Source organism: Stegostoma tigrinum, unplaced genomic scaffold, assembly GCF_030684315.1.
Source record: "Stegostoma tigrinum isolate sSteTig4 unplaced genomic scaffold, sSteTig4.hap1 scaffold_177, whole genome shotgun sequence".
Taxonomy (NCBI): domain Eukaryota; kingdom Metazoa; phylum Chordata; class Chondrichthyes; order Orectolobiformes; family Stegostomatidae; genus Stegostoma; species Stegostoma tigrinum.
The window spans coordinates 26,585-48,153 of NW_026728117.1; the positions used below are offsets into that span (position 1 = coordinate 26,585).

A 21,569-nucleotide genomic window follows, 5' to 3' on the forward strand; every position below is an offset into this window, starting at 1 on the left:
AGAGGCACTGGCGCCCGCAGTCCTGACCCGCTCAGAGGGCTGGGCACCGGCAGCCCTGACCCGCTCAGAGCGACTGGCCCCCGCAGCCCTGACCCCCTCACTGCGACACTGCGCCCCGCAGCCCTGACCCGTTCACTGCGACAATGCCCCCTCCGCAGCCCTGACCCGCTCACTAGGGACTGGCCCCCGCAGCCCTGTCCCGCTGACAGGGACTGGCCCCCGCAGCCCTGTCCCGCTGACAGGGACTGGCCCCCGCAGCCCTGTCCCGCTGACAGGGACTGGCCCCCGCAGCCCTGTCCCGCTGACAGGGACTGGCCCCCGCAGCCCTGTCCCGCTGACAGGGACTGGCCCCCGCAGCCCTGTCCCGCTGACAGGGACTGGCCCCCGCAGCCCTGTCCCGCTGACAGGGACTGGCCCCCGCAGCCCTGTCCCGCTGACAGGGACTGGCCCCCGCAGCCCTGTCCCGCTGACAGGGACTGGCCCCCGCAGCCCTGTCCCGCTGACAGGGACTGGCCCCCGCAGCCCTGTCCCGCTGACAGGGACTGGCCCCCGCAGCCCTGTCCCGCTGACAGGGACTGGCCCCCGCAGCCCTGTCCCGCTGACAGGGACTGGCCCCCGCAGCCCTGTCCCGCTGACAGGGACTGGCCCCCGCAGCCCTGTCCCGCTGACAGGGACTGGCCCCCGCAGCCCTGTCCCGCTGACAGGGACTGGCCCCCGCAGCCCTGTCCCGCTGACAGGGACTGGCCCCCGCAGCCCTGTCCCGCTGACAGGGACTGGCCCCCGCAGCCCTGTCCCGCTGACAGGGACTGGCCCCCGCAGCCCTGTCCCGCTGACAGGGACTGGCCCCCGCAGCCCTGTCCCGCTGACAGGGACTGGCCCCCGCAGCCCTGTCCCGCTGACAGGGACTGGCCCCCGCAGCCCTGTCCCGCTGACAGGGACTGGCCCCCGCAGCCCTGTCCCGCTGACAGGGACTGGCCCCCGCAGCCCTGTCCCGCTGACAGGGACTGGCCCCCGCAGCCCTGTCCCGCTGACAGGGACTGGCCCCCGCAGCCCTGTCCCGCTGACAGGGACTGGCCCCCGCAGCCCTGTCCCGCTGACAGGGACTGGCCCCCGCAGCCCTGTCCCGCTGACAGGGACTGGCCCCCGCAGCCCTGTCCCGCTGACAGGGACTGGCCCCCGCAGCCCTGTCCCGCTGACAGGGACTGGCCCCCGCAGCCCTGTCCCGCTGACAGGGACTGGCCCCCGCTGCCCTGTCCCGCTGACAGGGACTGGCCCCCGCAGCCCTGTCCCGCTGACAGGGACTGGCCCCCGCTGCCCTGTCCCGCTGACAGGGACTGGCCCCCGCTGCCCTGTCCCGCTGACAGGGACTGGCCCCCGCTGCCCTGTCCCGCTGACAGGGACTGGCCCCCGCTGCCCTGTCCCGCTGACAGGGACTGGCCCCCGCTGCCCTGTCCCGCTGACAGGGACTGGCCCCCGCTGCCCTGTCCCGCTGACAGGGACTGGCCCCCGCTGCCCTGTCCCGCTGACAGGGACTGGCCCCCGCTGCCCTGTCCCGCTGACAGGGACTGGCCCCCGCTGCCCTGTCCCGCTGACAGGGACTGGCCCCCGCTGCCCTGTCCCGCTGACAGGGACTGGCCCCCGCTGCCCTGTCCCGCTGACAGGGACTGGCCCCCGCTGCCCTGTCCCGCTGACAGGGACTGGCCCCCGCTGCCCTGTCCCGCTGACAGGGACTGGCCCCCGCTGCCCTGTCCCGCTGACAGGGACTGGCCCCCGCTGCCCTGTCCCGCTGACAGGGACTGGCCCCCGCTGCCCTGTCCCGCTGACAGGGACTGGCCCCCGCTGCCCTGTCCCGCTGACAGGGACTGGCCCCCGCTGCCCTGTCCCGCTGACAGGGACTGGCCCCCGCTGCCCTGTCCCGCTGACAGGGACTGGCCCCCGCTGCCCTGTCCCGCTGACAGGGACTGGCCCCCGCTGCCCTGTCCCGCTGACAGGGACTGGCCCCCGCTGCCCTGTCCCGCTGTCAGGGACTGGCCCCCGCTGCCCTGTCCCGCTGTCAGGGACTGGCCCCCGCTGCCCTGTCCCGCTGTCAGGGACTGGCCCCCGCTGCCCTGTCCCGCTGACAGGGACTGGCCCCCGCTGCCCTGTCCCGCTGACAGGGACTGGCCCCCGCTGCCCTGTCCCGCTGACAGGGACTGGCCCCCGCTGCCCTGTCCCGCTGACAGGGACTGGCCCCCGCTGCCCTGTCCCGCTGACAGGGACTGGCCCCCGCTGCCCTGTCCCGCTGACAGGGACTGGCCCCCGCTGCCCTGTCCCGCTGACAGGGACTGGCCCCCGCTGCCCTGTCCCGCTGACAGGGACTGGCCCCCGCTGCCCTGTCCCGCTGACAGGGACTGGCCCCCGCTGCCCTGCCCCGCTGACAGTGACTGGCCCCCGCAGCCCTGAGCCGCTCACAGCGATTTTCCCCCGCAGCCCTGTCCCGCTGACAGGGACTTGCCCCCGCAGCCCTGTCCCGCTGACAGCGGTTTGCCCGCCCAGCCCTGTCCCGCTCACAGCGGTTTGCCCCCGCACTCCTGTCCCGCTCACAGCGGTTTGCCCCCGCACTCCTGTCCCGCTCACAGCGGTTTGCCCCATGCAGTCCAGTCACGCTCACAGCGACTTGCTCCCTCAGTCCTGACCTGCTCATCAGGACTGATCCCCGCAGCCCTGACCCGCTCACAGCGATTTGTCACACGCAGCCCTGACCCGCTCACAGGGACTGGCCCCACAGCCCTGATCCGCTCACAGCAATTTACCCCGCAGTCCTGTCCCGCTGACAGGGACGTGCCCTCGCAGCCCTGACCTGCTCACAGCGACTTGCCCCTCCTTCCTGACCTGCTCACAGGCACTTGTTCCCTCCGTCGTGAGCCGCTCACAACGACTTGTCCCCTCTGTCCTGACCCGCTCACAGCGTCTTGCCTCCCATCCCTCTTAGACAGGTCACCCCTTGCTCAGAAACGGTCCCAATTATCCATGAACCGGAAACCCTGCCCCCTGTGCCAGCTCCTTAACCATGCATTCATCTCACCTATCTTTCTATGACTTAGCTCACTAACATGTGGCACTCATGGCAACCCATAAATTATTACCCTCTCGGTCCTGCCTTTCAGCCTCTTTGCTAACTCCTTGTACATAGTCCGCAGGATGTCATCCCTCTTTCTGCCTATGTCATTGGTACCAACGTGCACCGTGGCCTCTGGCTGCTCACCCTCCCCTTTAAGAATTTGTTGCAACCAATCAGAGATGTCCTTGACCTTGCACCAGGCGAAGCAACACGTGGCCCTGGTGTCTCAAATGTGGCGACAGAATCTATGCCCCCAACGAATGAGTCTCCAACCACACTCGCTCACTTGGATTTGCCTTACTCTGTCCCACAGCAGGGTGGTTTGCACTATGGACCTGGCTACTGCTGATTATATAACTGACCCAGTTTAGTTTTAGATCAGTGTTAACCTTGGTTTAGTGGATAGCTAAGCACCTCAGTAGTCTACAATACAGGAGAAATACATTCTTAAGCTGACAGATTCTGTGACAGTCAAGAACAAGCACTGAATTGTTCTGACCTCATTTCCAACACCTGGCCCGTAGCCTTGCATGGCTTGGACAGCACTTGCACATTTAAAAAAAAAATAAATGTAACGATGATGTGAGGGTAAGGACATGGAATTTTTTTGATATGGTCATATTCTCTCTTGTTGGAGCTGATTGCTGCTTAGCACTTGTATGGTGCAAATGTAACTTATCCTTTATCAGGCCAAGCCTGATCGTTGTCCAAGTCTCACTGTATTTTCTCATCGTTGACTTAATGTTGGTTCGGCCCAACAGTGTTGTACATACCCTGCCTATTCTGAAACTCTACCACTTAACATTAAGTCTAATAAAGACAAGTATCCAATCTGCCTTCCAAACCACTTCAACGACCTGGTCCATTACGTTGGGGGATCAACAGGCATGCACATCAAGATCCTGAGATCCCTCTGATCATTGGTGCTTGTGAGGTCCCTATGATTCATCATGGGCTCCAAGATCTGATTGTGCTGTGTCACCTAATCCTTATCCCATTTGTCCTTACATGAAATGATGTTCACAAACGCTTCTCAAAAATTCTTCCCAATCCTACTTTTTGCAATCATGACACAGGTGAGCATAAAACTTGGAACACGACAGCAACAGGAATGTGCCCTTTGGCCCACCATGTTGGGCCAAACATGACAACAAATGAAATAATCCCTTCTGCCTGTCCTTGATCCATAGCCCTCCATTCCTTGCAGATTCGTGCACTGAACTAAAAGTCCCTTTTAAATGCTTTCATCGTATCTGCATCCACTACCACCCCGGGCAATGTATTCCACACTTTTAACATGCTCAGTGTGAAGTATTTGCCCCTCACATCTCTTTTGAACTTCCCCCCTCTCAGCTTAAATGCATGCCCCCTAATAGTGGACACTTCAACTCCGGGGGAGAAATTTTCTGACCGTTAGCTGTATTTATGTAACTCCTAATTTTATAGACTTCTATCAAGCCTGCCCTCAGCTTCTACTGCTCCAGAGAAAACGAAGAGTTTTTCCAGCTTCTCCCTCTCGTTCATCCCCTCTATTCCAGTCAGCATGCTGGTAAATCTCTTCTGCACCCTGTCCAAAGCCTGCACGTCCTTAGTGTAATGTGGCGGCCAGAATTGAATGCAATACTCTGTGTGGTCTCACCAAAGTCTTGTAAAGCTGCAATGTGACATCCTGACTCTTGCACTGAGTTCCCCTATGAATAAAGGCAAGCATGCGATATGCCTTCTTGACCACCCTATCTACTTGTGTGGCTACTGTCAGGGAGTTATGGTCTAGGACCCCAAGATCCCTCTGGACATCACTGCTGTTTGGGGTCCTGCCATTAACTGTGTATCCCTTTCCTTAACACTTGGTCTCCTAAAATGCAACACCTCATGCCTGCCCAGATTAAATTCCATTGGCCATTTCTCTGCTCGTGTTTGCAATTGGTCTGTATCTTGCTGTGTCCTTTGACAACCTTCCATGCTGTCCACAAGTCCACTGGTCCTTATATCATCTGCAAACTTAGTAATCCCGCGTCTACATTTGCAACCAAGTCATTTACATATATCACAAACAGCAGAAGTCACATCGATGCGGAACACCACTCGTCACTGAGCTGCAGCCAGAAAAACAGCTTTCCACCACTGAGACGGCAAGAACTGTAGATGCTGGAATCAGAGATAACCAAGTGTGGAGTTGGAGGAACGCAGCAGGTCAGGCAGCATCAGAGGAACAGGAAAGCTGACATTGTTGATGCTGCCTGGCCTGCTGTGTTCCTCCAGCCCTATACTGTGTTCTCTTTGTTAGCCTTCCACCGCTACTGTCTGCCTTACATGGGCAGGCCAAGTCACCACGGATCTCATGGATCTTAATCTTCTGGATGAGCATACCATGAGGGACCTTGTTGAAAACCTTCGTAAAATCCATGTATATGTTATCAACTTTTCTCCCCAAATTGATCACCCTTGTCACCTCCGTGAAAACTTCAACTGACTTGGTAAGACATAACCTGCCCCGCATAATGCCATGCTGGCTGTCCCTTATTAGCCCATACCTTTGAGACATGAGACACTCATCAGTCTGTAGTTTCCTGGAAAGTCCCCGTTTTCCTGCTTGAACAGAGAAACAACTTTATCCACTCACCAGTCTCCGCAACCCCTCCAGTGCCTGGCAAGGATATCAGATCCTGTTGAAGGTGGGGTGTTGATGCATTTGTGTCATGATTGTGTTTTGTTTCAGCCCTAACATTCAAAGCAGTGTAAGAATGTCTTTGTGCAGCAGGCGAGGTGTTATGAGACTGAGCCTTCATACAATTGCAAGATGTTGAAAATTTGCCATTATTTATGAAAACAGTGATAAATTTCCATGATCAACATTTCTGTTACACTGCAATGATTATCCCGTGGCATGTAAAATCAGAAAGATACGATAAAATGAGACTGGGTCATATGCAGGGAGAAGGTTTGCCTTTCATGTCTATAGAAGTAGTGAAATATTTCCGTGAATCTAAAAGTCACTTTTCCGTTCATTGAAGGACACAATCATCGCCTTGGAAGCTTCATCACGATACTACTTTGCATTTCTGAAGAGGGAAGAAGAAATCAATATGCAAATTCAATTCCATGGTTTTGGAAGTCCCATTGAGAACACGATTCATTTGCGCCAGCACAATTCTCTGACCGAGAAAGAATTGAAGGTGAGTTTGTAGTTTAGAAGATCGCAGCAATTTATGCATCAACTTCTTCATCGATAATGTTCCATTGCTTTCAAACTGCATTTTCCACTCTGCAAGATAATAACTGTTAGAACAAGCAACAGTATCGGCAGATGGTCTATGGGGAATGCAATGTTACAAAACCCAATCCATTCAACCACATATTTCAGATATGTCAACAAATTAAATATTCCAGCACAGGATAAAACAAGGAAGATGAGAGTGAGGAGGCAATAGCTCTGATGACAAATGAACAGAAATTTACCTTTCTCCATTCGAGCAAAAAAGCAGGCACACAAATAAATAATCATCTAACAATGCACGTGTGCAACGGAGGCTACAGGGGGACTAAGAATGCCGAACTGTTGTCATGCGTATTGCTGAAAGGATGATTGAAACAGAATCTGTGGTAAATTTGTTGAAATACAGATGATGCATCTCAGGATGTTGGAGGAAGAAGATTTATGGACTGAGGCAAATTGTATTGCCCTTTTCAGGAGTTATTCGGTTCATCATGAATTGAAAGACTTCCTTCCGTGCTGAAAGCTTTAGTTTAGTTGCAGCTGGATCACAATTTCTGTTCCTGGTAGCATTTAGCAAACTGTTAAAAGTGAATGTCACTGCACAGAATTCCAAACATGACTCCAGTCAGTAGAGAAAATATCCAAGGGGTATGATGAGTTGTATCCTCTCATGTTGAACAATGCAGCTACAGATACAATGGAGGCACTGATGATAATGTTCCAAGAATCCTTAGATTGTGGAAAATTCTCAGAGGATTGAAAGATTGTGAACATAACACCATTATTGCAAAGATACTTCGACAAAATAGCAAGCCAGTATTGCCAATTTAGGTCAACCTGGGTAGATGTTCATGCCGGCAATGAAAGATGAAATAACAGGGTACTGAGTGTGCCATAACATCCTACAGAGTTAACATCCTTTTATAAAGGGGAAATAATACGTGACAAACTTGCTACAGTGCTTTGAGAAGGAAACAAACATTACTGATGAAGGACCACCAGTTGATGTCGTACATTGAGATTTCAACAAAGCATTTGATAAGGTACAGCTCATAAGGTGTCTCAAATGAAATGAGCCCATGTGTTCAAGGGTAGTATGTTCGGATGGACAGAGGACTGCATTGTAAATAGAAGTAGAGTTGTAGCAGCAGGATGGTAACTGACAAGTCATGTACGGCCACAGAGCGAATGCTGCGGAGGCCATACACCTCATGTTGACTGGGTTGATTTCGGAAATGGCGTAGGGGATTGCTATGCTTATGAATGTTGGGCAGGGTGGGACTACGTTCATTGGCGTTTATAAGATTGAAAAAATCTTATTTTTTCAACTTGTAAGATTCTAAAGAGGCTTGATAGTGTATATCCGTAGAGATTACTCCCATTTGTGAAAGATTTTACGACCAGAGGCCATATTTTCAAATTGGTTGCCTATTAATTCAGTGAAGAATTACTTCTTTCAGGTTGTAGCACTCTATTGAACACTTTAGCCAAGAAGATTTTCGAGGTAATGCCATGAATCATATGCTAGGCTGTAACGGCCAGGTTAATTTTTAAATCAAGAAACAATGATAATGAGAAAAGGGTCTGGGCCTGAAACGTCAGCTTTTGTGCTCCTGAGATGCTGCTTGGTCTGCTGTGTTCATCCAGCTTCACACTTGGTTATCTTGGATTGTCCAGCATCTGAGCTTCCCATTACCAGTGATAATGAGAAAAGGGTAGTCTTTGCAGTGGAAGATACTTCAAGGATCCCCTTATTACTAAAGAATACAGGGAGGAATTAAACACATCACTACCACACCATCACTACCATGAGAGAAGTCGCACTAGACAATCTAATGGAGTGAAAGCAGATTAGACTCTTTGCCGTGATGGTTTACTTTCTAAGATTCTCAACAATGAGCTTCAGAGTCGGTGTATGCATTGATTGTAATTTCCCAAAAAGGCTTAGATTCTAGAGAAGCATCTGAGGGCTGGATAACTGCCGATGAGAGATAACTATTTAAAAAGGAGAGAGGCAAAAAGAAGATAACTACAACCGAAACAACGTAACATCTATTGTTGGAAATATGTGGCAATCAACTATGAAGAAAATAATAGCAGGACATTTGGAAAATCAGAATCTAATCAAACAGAATCACCATAGATAATGGGAACTGCAGATGCTGGAGAATCCAAGATGACAAAATGTGAGGCTGGATGAACACAGCAGGCCAAGCAGCATCTCAGGAGCACAAAAGCTGACGTTTTGGGCCTAGACCCTTCATCAGAGAGGGGGATGGGGTGAGGGTTCTGGAATAAATAGGGAGAGAGGGGGAGGCGGACTGAAGATGGAGAGAAAAGAAGATAGGTGGAGAGAGTATCGGTGGGGAGGTAGGGAGGGGATAGGTCAGTCCAGGGAAGATGGACAGGTCAAGGAGGTGGGATGAGGTTAGGAGGTAGATGGGGGTGCGGTTAGGGCTGGGAGGAAGGGATGGGTGAGAGGAAGAAGAGGTTAGGGAGGCAGAGACAGGTTGGACTGGTTTTGGGATGCAGTGGGTGCAGGGGAAGAGCTGGGCTGGTTGTGTGGTGCAGTGGGGGGAGGGGACGAATTGGGCTGGTTTACGGATGCGGTGGGAGAGATTTTGAAACTGGTGAAGTCCACGTTGATACCATTATGCTGCAGGGTTCCCAGGCGGAAGATGAGTTGCTGTTCCTGCAACCTTTGGGTGGCATCATTGTGGCACTGCAGGAGGCCCATGATGGCCATGTCATCTAAAGAATGGGAGGGGGAGTGGAAATGGTTTGCGACTGGCAGGTGCAGTTGTTTGTTGCGAACTGAGCGGAGGTGTTCTGCAAAGCGGTCCCCAAGCCTCCGCTTGGTTTCCCCAATGTAGAGGAAACCACGCCGGGTACAGTGGAAGCAGTATACCACATTGGCAGATGTGCAGATGAACCTCTGCTTAATGTGGAATGTCATCTTGGGGCCTGGGATTGGGGTGAGGGAGGTGGTGTGGGGGCAAGTGTAGCATTTCCTGCGGTTGCAGGGGAAAGTGTCGGGTGTGGTGGGGTTGGAGGGCAGTGTGGAGCGAACAAGGGAGTCACGGAGAGAGTGGTCTCTCCGGAAAGCAGACAGGGGTGGGGATGGAAAAATGTGTTGGGTGGTGGGGTCGGATTGTAGATGGCGGAAGTGTCAGAGGATGATGCGTTGTGTCTGGAGGTTGGTCGGGTGGTGTGTGAGAACGAGGGGGATCCTCTTGGGGCGGTTGTGGCGGGGGCGGGGTGTGAGGGATGTGTTGCGGGAAATAAGGGAGATGCGGTCAAGGGCGTTCTCGATCACTGTTGGGGGCAAGTTGCGGTCCTTGAAGAACTTGGACATCTGGGATGTGCGGGAGTGGAATGTCTTATCGTGGGAGCAGAAGCGGCGGAGGCGGAGGATTTGGGAATAGGGGATGGAATTTTTGAAGGATGGTGGGTGGGAGGAGGTGTATTCTAGGTACCTGTGGGAGTCGGTGGGCTTGAAATGGACATCAGTTACAAGCTGGTTGCCTGAGATGGAGACTGAGAGGTCCAGGAAGGTGAGGGATGTGAACTGAAGGTTGGGGTGGAAGGTGTTGGTGAAGTGGATGAACTGTTTGAACTCCTCTGGGGAGCTAGAGGCGGTGCCGATACAGTCATCAATGTACCGGAGGAAGAGGTGGGGTTTGGGGCCTCCAGTGACAGTGCAGCACTCCCTTAATATTGTGAAAGATTTTACGACCAGAGGCCACATTTTCAAATTGGTTGCCTATTAATTTAGGGGAAGAATTACTTCTTTCAGGTTGTAGCAATCTATTGAACACTTTAGCAGAGAAGGTTTTAGAGGTAATGCCATTAATTATATGCTCAGCTGAGATGGCCAGGTTAATTTTTAAATCAAGGAACAACGACAATGAGAAAAGGGTAGCCTTTACAGTGGAAGATACTTCAAGGATCCCCTTATTTCTGAAGAATACAGGGAGGAATTAAACACATCACTACCACACCATCACTACCATGAGAGAAGTAGCTGTAGACAATCTAATGGAGTGAAAGCAGATTAGACTCTTTGCCGTGATGGTTTACTTTCTAAGATTCTAAACAATGAGCTTCAGAGTCGGTATGTGCATTGACTGTAATTTCCCAAAAAGGTTCAGATTCTCGAGAAGCATCTGAGGGCTGGAAAAATGCTGATGTGACGTCCCTATTTAAAAAGGAGAGAGGCAAAAAGAAGATAACTACAACCGAACCAGTCTAACATCTATTGTTGGAAATGTGTGGCAATCAACTATGAAGAAAATAATAGCAGGACATTTGGAAAATCATAATCTAATCAAACAGAATCACCATAGCCTGATGAAAGAGAAATTCTGTCTGGCTAATTTGTTTGGGTTTTTGGAGGAAGTTTTGGGAGGAGAATTAATGGAGGAAAACCAGTAAATGTGTTGTGTTTGGACTTGGAGAAATCATTGAGAATGTACTCAAAAGTAATAAGCTAAGAGCTGAGGTTTTGAAGGCAGTATATTGCTATGGATCAGTATGCTTTGCACGTTCTGGAAGAAGAGATCACATCTCGAGTGAAATGCACCAAGTGAATATATATTTTGGGGAACTTGGTGGCAATGCGGTAAGTCAGTGCAGAGTGTAAGAGGTGCCATTTGCTTGCTTTTTTTGCCTGATAGTTCATAAGCATTTTTTTTTTGAGACAGGGTGAATTGAAGCCAGAATCAGGGACCGAGAGGGTGAACCAGGTTCATTGGTTGGTGATCGCTACTGGTTTAAGAATCTATTATCGGTAGCTTTCAGATTGAAAGTAAATCGGAGAAATATTTACAGGCTACAAACTAAAAGACCAGAATGTTTTCAAATCAAATTAAGATCGAAGTAATTGAAATGGAGATGCCAGGCCAGATGATGATTTGTACCTACATGACGGTGGAGTGGTCAGGCCCCAGACTCCAGCTTACGGTTGATGAACTGGAATCTCAGTTTTGACCAATCAACAAATCATGTTGGGCAGAGTTACCAGGGAATGCTGTGCTTCAGGAGGCAGTCACACACCTTAGATTAACTAGCTGAAACTCGGTCAGTGGCCAATGACAAAGAACAGGGCAGGTGGAAGGATCAAGGATGTAGTGCAGAAGGAACCTTGGCCTTTGATCTTATCTAACAGGTTTGAGATTCTTTCTTCGTGTGTGGATGAGAGTGCAGGGTATATGGAAGATGAGTAAACTGACTATAGCACGGTGGTACAGGGGGACATTCAAGAGGGGATAAAACGTGAAATGTAGTTATAATCAGAGGTAGTATAGTTAGGGGAATGAACACTGTTCGTTGTGACCAGGATCGAGAGTCTCGAAAGTAATGTTGCCTGCCTGGTGCCCAGGTTCAGGATATTCCATCTCGGCTACAAAGGAACTTGAAGTGGGAGGAGTAGAAATCCAGCTATCGTGGTCCACACAGGTACCATTGATATGGAAGATAGAGGAAAGAGGTTCTGCTGAGGGATGATGAGCACCGAGGTGCTGAGGTGAGAAAGCAGAACCAGAATGGTAATAATCTCTGGATTATTATCTGAGCAATTTGGCACGGTGTGAACATAATTATAGATGTACATTGTTCAAATGGTGGCACGGCAGAAATGTGTTTGAATTCATGGGACATTGGCATCGGTATGGGGAAGGAGGGAGTCGTTCTGGTGTTATAGGCTCGACGAGAATCATATTGGGACAAGTATCCTCGCAAAATACAGAGCTGGGTCTGGGGCTAGGGCGTTAAAATAAAAAGTGTGGAGTGGGTGAGCTCAGTTGCATGGAAAATTGTGGAAAAAGTTAGAAGCTGGTAAGTGCTCAGCAAAGTTTCCAGAGCAAGTAATAGGACAAAAAGTATGGAAATGGTCAGGAGTCTCACTTCAGCTGCAGCAGATAAGAAGGGTGGCTGTAAATGCCAGACTGAAGATCTTGTATTGAATTGCAGGGAGTGTATGAAACAAAGTGAATGAGTTTGTGGAGCCGATTGAAATTGACAGATACATCACTCTGGGTATCACAGAGAGGTGGTTGTCAGGGGATAAGTGTTGGGAACGAAATAGCCAATGATTCATGTCCGATAGAAAGAACAGGCAAATGGACAGAGATAACAAAGTGTGGAGCTGGATGAGCACAGCAGGCCAAGCAGCATCTCAGGAGCGTAAAAGCTGACGTTTTGTGCCGATACCCTTCTACTTCTGTGTGTTCATCCTGCTGTGTTCATCCAGATCCACACTTTGTTATCTTGGATTCTGAAGCATCTGCAGTTCCCATTATCTCCGATACAAATGGACAGAGATGCCAGGGTTGGCTTGTCAGTCAGAAATGAGGTCGCGCTGAAGGAACCACAGCTCTTGTGCTTGTTTATTAATGACTTGGAGGAAAGAGGTGCATGTGCTGTGGCTAAATTTGTAGATGACTGAAAAAATATTTAGAAAGACAAGGCATGGCCCAGAAACAGAGATTTACCAGGATGTTACTTGGATCGGAATGTATTAGCTATAAGGAGGGTTTGGTGGAAATGCTGTGTCATGATAAATGTAATGAGATCAACCATGATCTCACCAAATGATGGAGGACTATTCAATGGGCCAAATGAGTTTTTTTGTGAGTCTTCTTGTTTGACAATGCATTCATGAAGGTTTTTTTTTTTCTCTCTTGGATAAGATGTGAAAATGAAATGTATACGAGATAATGGGAACTGCGGATGCTGGAGAATCCAAGACAACAAAATGTGAGGCTGGATGAACACAGCAGGCCAAGCAGCATCTCAGGAGGACAAAAGTGCTCCTGAGATGCTGCTTAGCCTGCTGTGTTCATCCAGCCTCACATTTTGTTGTCATGAAATGTATACACTTCCTTTTCATCTGGGAATAAATAATTGTTCTGAACGATTTCCATTGACTAATAGCAATCTGACAAGCTTCGCAATGTAAAGAGATTTTTAGAACATAGAACATAGAACATAGAACAGTACAGCACAGAACAGGCCCTTCAGCCCACAATGTTGTGCCGACCATTGATCCTCATGTATGCACCCTCAAATTTCTGTGACCATATACATGTCCAGCAGTCTCTTAAATGACCCCAATGACCTTGCTTCCACAACTGCTGCTGGCAACGCATTCCATGCTCTCACAACTCTCTGCGTAAAGAACCTGCCTCTGACATCCCCTCTATACTTTCCACCAACCAGCTTAAAACTATGACCCCTCGTGCGAGCCATTTCTGCCCTGGGAAATAGTCTCTGGCTATCAACTCTATCTATGCCTCTCATTATCTTGTATACCTCAATTAGGTCCCCTCTCCTCCTCCTTTTCTCCAATGAAAAGAGACCGAGCTCAGTCAACCTCTCTTCATAAGATAAGCCCTCCAGTCCAGGCAGCATCCTGGTAAACCTCCTCTGAACCCTCTCCAAAGCATCCACATCTTTCCTATAATAGGGCGCCCAGAACTGGACGCAGTATTCCAAGTGCGGTCTAACCAAAGTTTTATAGAGCTGCAACAAGATCTCACGACTCTTAAACTCAATCCCCCTGTTAATGAAAGCCAAAACACCATATGCTTTCTTAACAACCCTGTCCACTTGGGTGGCCATTTTAAGGGATCTATGTATCTGCACACCAAGATCCCTCTGTTCCTCCACGCTGCCAAGAATCCTATCCTTAATCCTGTACTCAGCTTTCAAATTCGACCTTCCAAAATGCATCACCTCGCATTTATCCAGGTTGAACTCCATCTGCCACCTCTCAGCCCATCTCTGCATCCTGTCAATGTCCCGCTGCAGCCTACAACAGCCCTCTACACTGTCAACGACACCTCCGACCTTTGTGTCGTCTGCAAACTTGCTGACCCATCCTTCAATTCCCTCGTCCAAGTCATTAATAAAAATCACAAACAGTAGAGGCCCAAGGACAGAGCCCTGTGGAACTCCACTCACCACTGACTTCCAGGCAGAATATTTTCCTTCTACGACCACTCGCTGTCTTCTGTTGGCCAGCCAATTCTGTATCCAAGCAGCTAAGTTCCCCTGTATCCCATTCCTCCTGACCTTCTGAATGAGCCTACCATGGGGAACCTTATCAAATGCCTTACTGAAGTCCATATACACCACATCCACAGCTCGACCCTCATCAACTTTTCTAGTCACATCCTCAAAAAACTCGATAAGGTTTGTAAGGCATGACCTACCCCTCACAAAGCCGTGTTGACTGTATTTGATCAAGCCATGCTCTTCCAGATGGTCATAAATCTTATCCCTCAGAATCCTTTCTAACACCTTGCAGACGACAGACGTGAGACTTACCGGTCTTCTTTTTAATTGTAAAGGTATTCTTTGGAATTAATTTGGCATATATTATTTGCATCTCAGGAAGTATGTTCATCACTGCATCTCAAAAAGTGCTCTGTTGTATGACAGCAGCTTTTTAAAGATCACTTCAATGGTTGTGATTTTCAGTTGCCATAACACACATTAAATTACACTGTTGGCCAATCTGTCCATGATTATTTCATTATGTTATGCTTCAAACAGACAAGGAAATATTGGTGATGCAATGAAGTGTTTGACTCTCAAATATAATTGCTGTTATAGTTTCCACTTGGAAGAAAGATTCACATCAAATTGACTGGTCAAGGAAATGGGACACTGACTGTGAGTATTTTGAATGTTCGAGTTATTCCTAAAATGAAAGTTATGACCTTGATGATTTCTCTTGCATGCAGATATGAAGAGACTCTTTTAAAATACCCTCTAGGTTAGTGGTTCAGGCATAAAAGTGCAATATGTATATTTATGTATATACATGTACATGCGTCATCTGAAAAGATAATGAGTATAAATCACTTGTGACAAGGTGAGAATGAGTTATCCAGATAGTAAGAACTGCCAATGTTGGTGTCTGAGATAACACATTGTGGAGCTGGAGGAACACAGCAGGGCAGGCAGCATCAGAGGCTCAAGAAAGTTGAGGTTTTGGGTCAGGACCCTTCCTGAGAAATGGAGGGTGGAAGGGAGCTCAGAAACAATTAGTGTGGAGGGGGAGGAGGTGCTGGGGAAGGTAGGTGGGATGGTAATAAGTGAGTACTATCCAGATTGGAACAGATTTTCCCCAGGGGGTATTGAGTACGAATTCCAAATCACTCTCAAAATCTTAGTGACTGTTAACATTGATGTTTTTTGTCTGTGTGTTTCAGTAATTGCATGACAGTTGAATGGTTCGTTGAGAGTGAGGAACCTATGGACTCTCACACACCAAGATGGAATTTAGTTCGAAGAGTGACTTCAAAATAGTTGCTTGCTTTTAAAATCTTGACCGTTTTTGCTGTCCAGTTGAATGAATTTAGCTCATACTGCTTCAATAGGAATTAGTGTTTAATAGGAACATATTTGTGAAACTTACAGTTCCGTAAGTTTTAGCATAAACTGGTGCAGCCTTTCGGTGCTTGCAAAAAGGCTCATCTCTCCATTAATACCGAAGGAAAATTGGAGTTCAAAAGTAAGTTCACCCGCTGTCAGGGAATGAAATGTTAATGTTGACTCGAATATAATTTTTAAAATAGTCATATATTTGTGTAACACTGAACTCAAATTAAAATTTGGATATGGTAGTTTTACAGATGGTTGGATATTGAATTCATTTTAAATGAGGGTGAAGATCACTTTAAATTCAGCATATTTGTGAAGAAAAGAAATAGCGTGTCAAATAAAATTAACTGCATGACTCTTCATAGCCCTATATGTAGAATTTCATTCTGAACTATGAGACAGTTGTGACCCCATACTACCTCAGTGCTCATGGCAAGAGTAAGACTCCTGTTTGACGTGCTGTGCACTGCATGGAATGGCGGCAACATCAGATTCATTGATGCTTGAGAATCAAAAGAATATGACGATAAGATTTAAAATCAAAATCTCATTGAACACTTCAAGGAATGTATTACAGGAAGAGGGGGAAAGCATGTATGACGAATAGAAGGTGGTGGCGCAGATCACATAGACCTGTGTGCTAAAACTTATCACAAATTTCACATTGAATGGAACAGTTTAAACAGGCTGGAGGAAGCAGACATGCCAGCCCAAACTTTTTGAATTTGAGCATTCTGTTCGTAAACATCAGCAAAATTGTTGGAAACATGTTTATTCTTTGTCTTTTATTGCACAGAACCATACGATTAGACTGTTTTGATGAGAAATTTAAAGATTACATGTCCCATCCGTGTGACTCACAGTTTGGTACCATAGGTTGGTACGATCTTCGTTGGAGAAGGAAAAGGGATGTTCCAGATCCAGAAAATCGTCAAACCATTTACTACAAAGTCCGTTTCTGGTTAGTATTAATTAATGCAGTTAACATTTTTAGCTCGACATGATTGCACAATGGAGTCAATAAGAAAATTCCATCTGATATTCCACATAAATTTTAAGTGGATATTAAAGCAGCTCATTTCTTTTTCACGCTGTATGCTGCTTTTAAGAATGGTTGTCTTATTGTCGAAATGTTTAGCTTTGACTCCATGGCTTCTTCCATTAGCTCACATTGAAACACATGTTTCTTCAGCCAAAAATGCACGTTTACCCGGTGTAGCTTGACGAACCTTCCCCTGTGGTCGTTCCCCTGAAATCTCCTGCGGTCGCTCCCCTGAAAAACAACTATCCCATTTTGGATACTGTTCCGGGGGATGACTTAGCAGGGGTATGCAGTAGGGTGCAGGTCTCTGGCACAGAGTCTGTCTCTCTTGCACAGAAGGGAAGCGGGGATAGGAAGAGAGTGATAGTCATTGGGGACTCAAGAGTTCGAGGGACTGATAGAAGATTTGCCGGGAACGAAAGAGACTCACGATTGGTGTGTTGCCTACCAGGTGCCAGGGTCTCTGATGTCTCGGATCGTGTGTTTAGGGTCCTGAGGGGAGAGGGTGACCAGCCCCAAGCCGTGATCCACATAGGCACCAACGGCATAGGTAGAAAGAGGGATAGGGATGTCAGGCAGGATTTGAGGGAGCTAGGGTGGAAGCCGAGAGCTAGAACAAGCAGAGTGGTCATCTCTGGTTTGTCACCCGTACCACGTGATAGCGAGGCAAAGAACAGGGAGAGATTTCAGCTGAAGACGTGGCTGCAGGGATGGTGCAGGTGGGAGGGCTTCAGGTACATGGACAATTGGGGCTCATTCTGGGGAAGGTGGGACCTGTACAAACAGGACGGTCTCCACTTGAATGAGAGGGGCACGAATATCCTGGGTGGGAAATTGGCTAGTGCCATTCGGTTGGATTTAAACTAGCTCAGAAGGGGGATGGGAAACTGAGGTGTAGTCCCAGTACACAGGAGGATGAGCGTAGGGAGGACATGGTCAGGACCTCACTGTCACAGGAGTGTGCTGGCAGACAGCAAGCTGGAGTGAAGTGTGACGACTTTAATGCCGGGAGTATCCGGAATAATGTAGGTGAGCTTGCAGCTTGGATAGGTACCTGGGACTTCGATGTTGTGGCCATTTCGGAGGCATGGATAGAGGAGGGTCAGGAATGGATGTTGCAGGTTCTCGTGTTTAGATCTTTGATTAAGGTCTGGGAAGGTGGTAAAAGAGGGGGAGGTGTGGCTTTGTTGGTCAAGGACAGTATAACGGCGGCTGAAAGAACCTTTGAGGACATGTCTACTGTGGTGGTATGGGCTGAGGTTGCCAAGGAAGGTTTGTCGACTGAGCCGGTGTGGGTGGAAGTTCGGAACAGCAAGGCAGCAGTCACTTCACTTGGGGTTTGCTACAGACCCCAAATAGCGGTTGGGAGATCGGAGAACTCATTGGCCGGCAGATTGTTGAAAAGTGCAAACGTATCAGGGTTGTTGTTATGGGTGACTTCAACTTTCCCAATATAGATCGAAACCTCCTCAGTGCAGATGGTTTGGATGGAGCCGTTTTTGTCAGGTGTGTTCAGGAGGGTTTCCTGACTCAGTATGTGGACAGGCCAAGGGGGGAGGCCATTTTGGATTTGGTGCTCGGCGATGAGCCAGGACAGGTGTCAGATCTCGTGGTGGGAGAACACTTTGGCGACAGTGACCGCAAGAGCCTCACATTTACCATAGCCATGGAAAGTGAAAGGAGCAGTTACCAGGGGAAGATATTTCACTGGGGTCAAGGGAACTATGATGCTATCAGACAGGAGTTGGGAAGTACAGATTGGGAGCAATTGTTCCACAGAAAGGGCGCAGCAGACATGTGGAGGCTGTTCAAGGAGCAGTTGTTGCGAGTGATGTATAAATTTGTTCCTCTGAGACAGATAAGAAGGGGTAAGATTAAGGAGCCTTGGATGACGGGTACAGAGGTGCTTCTTGTCAAAAAGAAAAGGCAGCGTACGAAAGGTGGAGGAACTGAGGGTCTGGCACAGCTTTAGAGTATTACAGGCCCGCTCGGAAGGAGCTCAAAAGATATTGCCTGTACAATTGTTAGCTGTTACAACCTTTGCGTCCACGCTTGCTCATTCAATGGTGTCAAGATGCCAGCAGTGCATGTACCTTCTCCATCCCCTAATGCCGTCAGCTCACACAAGACATAGTCCTTACTTAAAATCTTCTGATCAACCAAAGTTCATTGTAATGGACATTTTAGTTATCTGTCATGAAACGAAAACTGATTCTGACTGGCATGACCTGCAGTGCAAATGAATATAATCTGCGAAACGAGATTCCTTATGGGCTTGCAGCCGCTACAAATAATTGCTTTTCAAAGACGTTGCATACATACATACATTTTTTTCTCCTGTCACCTTAGATTATTTTTTTGTTTATGCATGTTGTGTGGGTTTCCAGTCAGGCCCATAAACTCAGGTTGATGCAGTCACTGTTACAACACGGTATTGAAGGAGAATTTGTGATCTTTGGAGTTTCATTCCAGTGTCTGAAGGAGTGCACCATCAAGCCACTTCAGAGCACTACTGGCGACGAATTGTTGCAAGTTTTCAAGTGTTACCGATGGTTACATAAAATATGGCCTTTTTGTTGTTGCGCTATTCATCTTAACTGCACCATATCTAGTATTTAGGCTTGGAAACTATTTCAATTTTTTTGATTTACTTATTCAAAATCATTTATGATTGTTGTCATGATATCTACAATATGTTATTTTGATTGGACATAGAGGATTGGATCTGTCTTAATGGAAATAATGTATGCGCTTATAAAACCCCTTCTGGGCAAGGTAGTTGCTCAGTGGTTCGAGCTGCGCATGCACTGGGGAGCCAATTGAGATTCCAGTCTTGGGTAACTATCTGTGTGGAATTGACACGTCCTCCCCGCGTCTGCGAGGGGCTTCTGCCAGGTGCTGCAGTTTCCTCCCATTGTTCAAAGATGTGCAGGTCCTTATTTGTGTTTTGTGAAGCATTTCTTAAATGTTTCAATCCTGCCAGCATCCAGTGCCTTGGACAAAATAACTGGAGATGAATAAAAGATACTGTGCCTTCTGACACCATTTCCTGCTGGATTTTCATCAATCCTGCTTTATATCGGTGACAACTTCCATGACCTTTTTTGATGCTATGTCTGAATTGACAGTCTAGTTCCAAGTATTTGTTGTGCAGTATTTCAAGGTCTCTGTTACAGCATACCCATGAATGTCCACTTCAAAAGATACTTCCATATCATAGAATCCCTACGGTGTGGAAACAAGCCCCTTTTGACCCAAGAAGTCCACGGCCACGCTCCAAAGAGCATCTCACCCTGACTCATCCCCCGACCCTTTCCTCAGTGACCCTACATTTCCCATGACTAACACACCAAATCTGCACATCCCTAAACACAATGGGCAAGTTTGGCATGGCCCATACACCGAGCCTGCACATCTTTGGACTGTGGGAGGAAACCAGAGCACCCAGCAGGAACCCATGCAGGCATGGGCAGAATGTACAAACTCCGCACAGAAAATCGTCCAACGGTGGGATCGAACCTGGGTCCCTGGCGCTGTGAGTCAGCAGTGCTAACCACTGAGCCACCGTGCTGCCCTTGGAGTTAGACAGAGCTTGCTTGTTCCTGGGTGGCCTCAAACTGCCAACCTCCACTTAGTGACAAAAGTGCTGACCAACTGCACTCATCTTCACTGGTTTTTGCTTTGTATCATTGAATTCAATTCTTCAAACTCTATGATAAATATTTAAATTTCCATTGATATGTGAGCGTTGTTTTTAGTACGTAGTACTGGTTTATTATGTTTCATTGGTACATAATGAATATTGTATGTATATGCAAATAGGCAAGTTGGTAACGATGCAGTCCGCAGACCTGGAGGATAAGGACACTGTCCTTCAATCGCCCACGATGCCCTCTGCAAATTGGTAGAAAACAAAAATTTCTAAAAAATTCATCTCTCCTCCCGTCAGTCGATCAAAATTAATTCAGGATTTTGTACAGGCCAATAAGCGTAAGATTACACGAGCCTAAACAAAACGACTGGCTCATATTAGTTCAGTAAAGTGAAAGGGCAACAATAGAGGTAGTAGGAACTGCAGATGCTGGAGAATCTGAGATAAGAAGGTGTAAAGCTGGATGAACACAGCAGGCCAAGCAGTATCATCCGGCTGTACACCTTGTTGTCTCAGATTCTCCAGCGCCAATTTTCTGAAGTAGGGGCTTGTTCCGAAACATCAGCTTTCTTGCTTCTCTGATGCTGCTTGACCTGCTGTGTTCATCCAGCTCTCCACCTTGGGCAACAATAGAGTATGTTTTAAGTCACTAGATATGTTACGTGGGTTTGTCTTCCTTAGGGTGGAGTTAGTGGAACCGAAAAAGATGTCTCCCTCACAGCGTTTGTGACACAAGAATTGCATCGTTCCTTGGCGGCCTTTCAACAGAAGAATATTCAGAGATTTCCCGAGTGGTAAGAATGTAACTTCTTTTACTTCTCTTTATCTCACTTTTTCCAACAATTGGAAAATAGATTTTCGAAATAACATCGAGCTGATGAAGTGTGAAAAGAAGAATAATTCCAAGCAGTGGTGGGTTTTGGTCAGTGAGGTGGGAGTAGTGGATAGGTGGGAGAGAAGGCGGACAGGTCATTGAGGCGGGGATGAGGGGAGGAACTAGTCTAGGAACTAGGATGAGGCTGGCGGGTGGGGAGATTTTGAGGGTGGCCAAGTCCACATTGAGGCTATTGAGTTGGAAGCTCCCGAGGCGGAATATGAGGTGCTGCTCCTCCAGTTTCTGGGTGGTTTGGTTGTGACACTGGAAGAGGCCCAGGATGGACATGTCATT

General features: G+C 48.4%; 1 long non-coding RNA gene across 2 annotated transcripts in view; it reads left to right on the forward strand.

Moving 5' to 3' along the window:
* The window catches only part of LOC132207842 (uncharacterized), a 47,640-nt gene extending 26,453 nt beyond the window's left edge, over window positions 1-21,187 (forward strand). For both annotated transcript variants that reach the window (XR_009443900.1, XR_009443901.1), the window contains exons 5-8: window positions 6,115-6,276; window positions 14,934-14,993; window positions 16,504-16,668; window positions 21,083-21,187. This is a non-coding gene — a long non-coding RNA (uncharacterized LOC132207842). The remainder of the gene's footprint in view (window positions 1-6,114; window positions 6,277-14,933; window positions 14,994-16,503; window positions 16,669-21,082) is intronic.
* The last annotated feature ends 382 nt before the right edge of the window (window positions 21,188-21,569 follow it).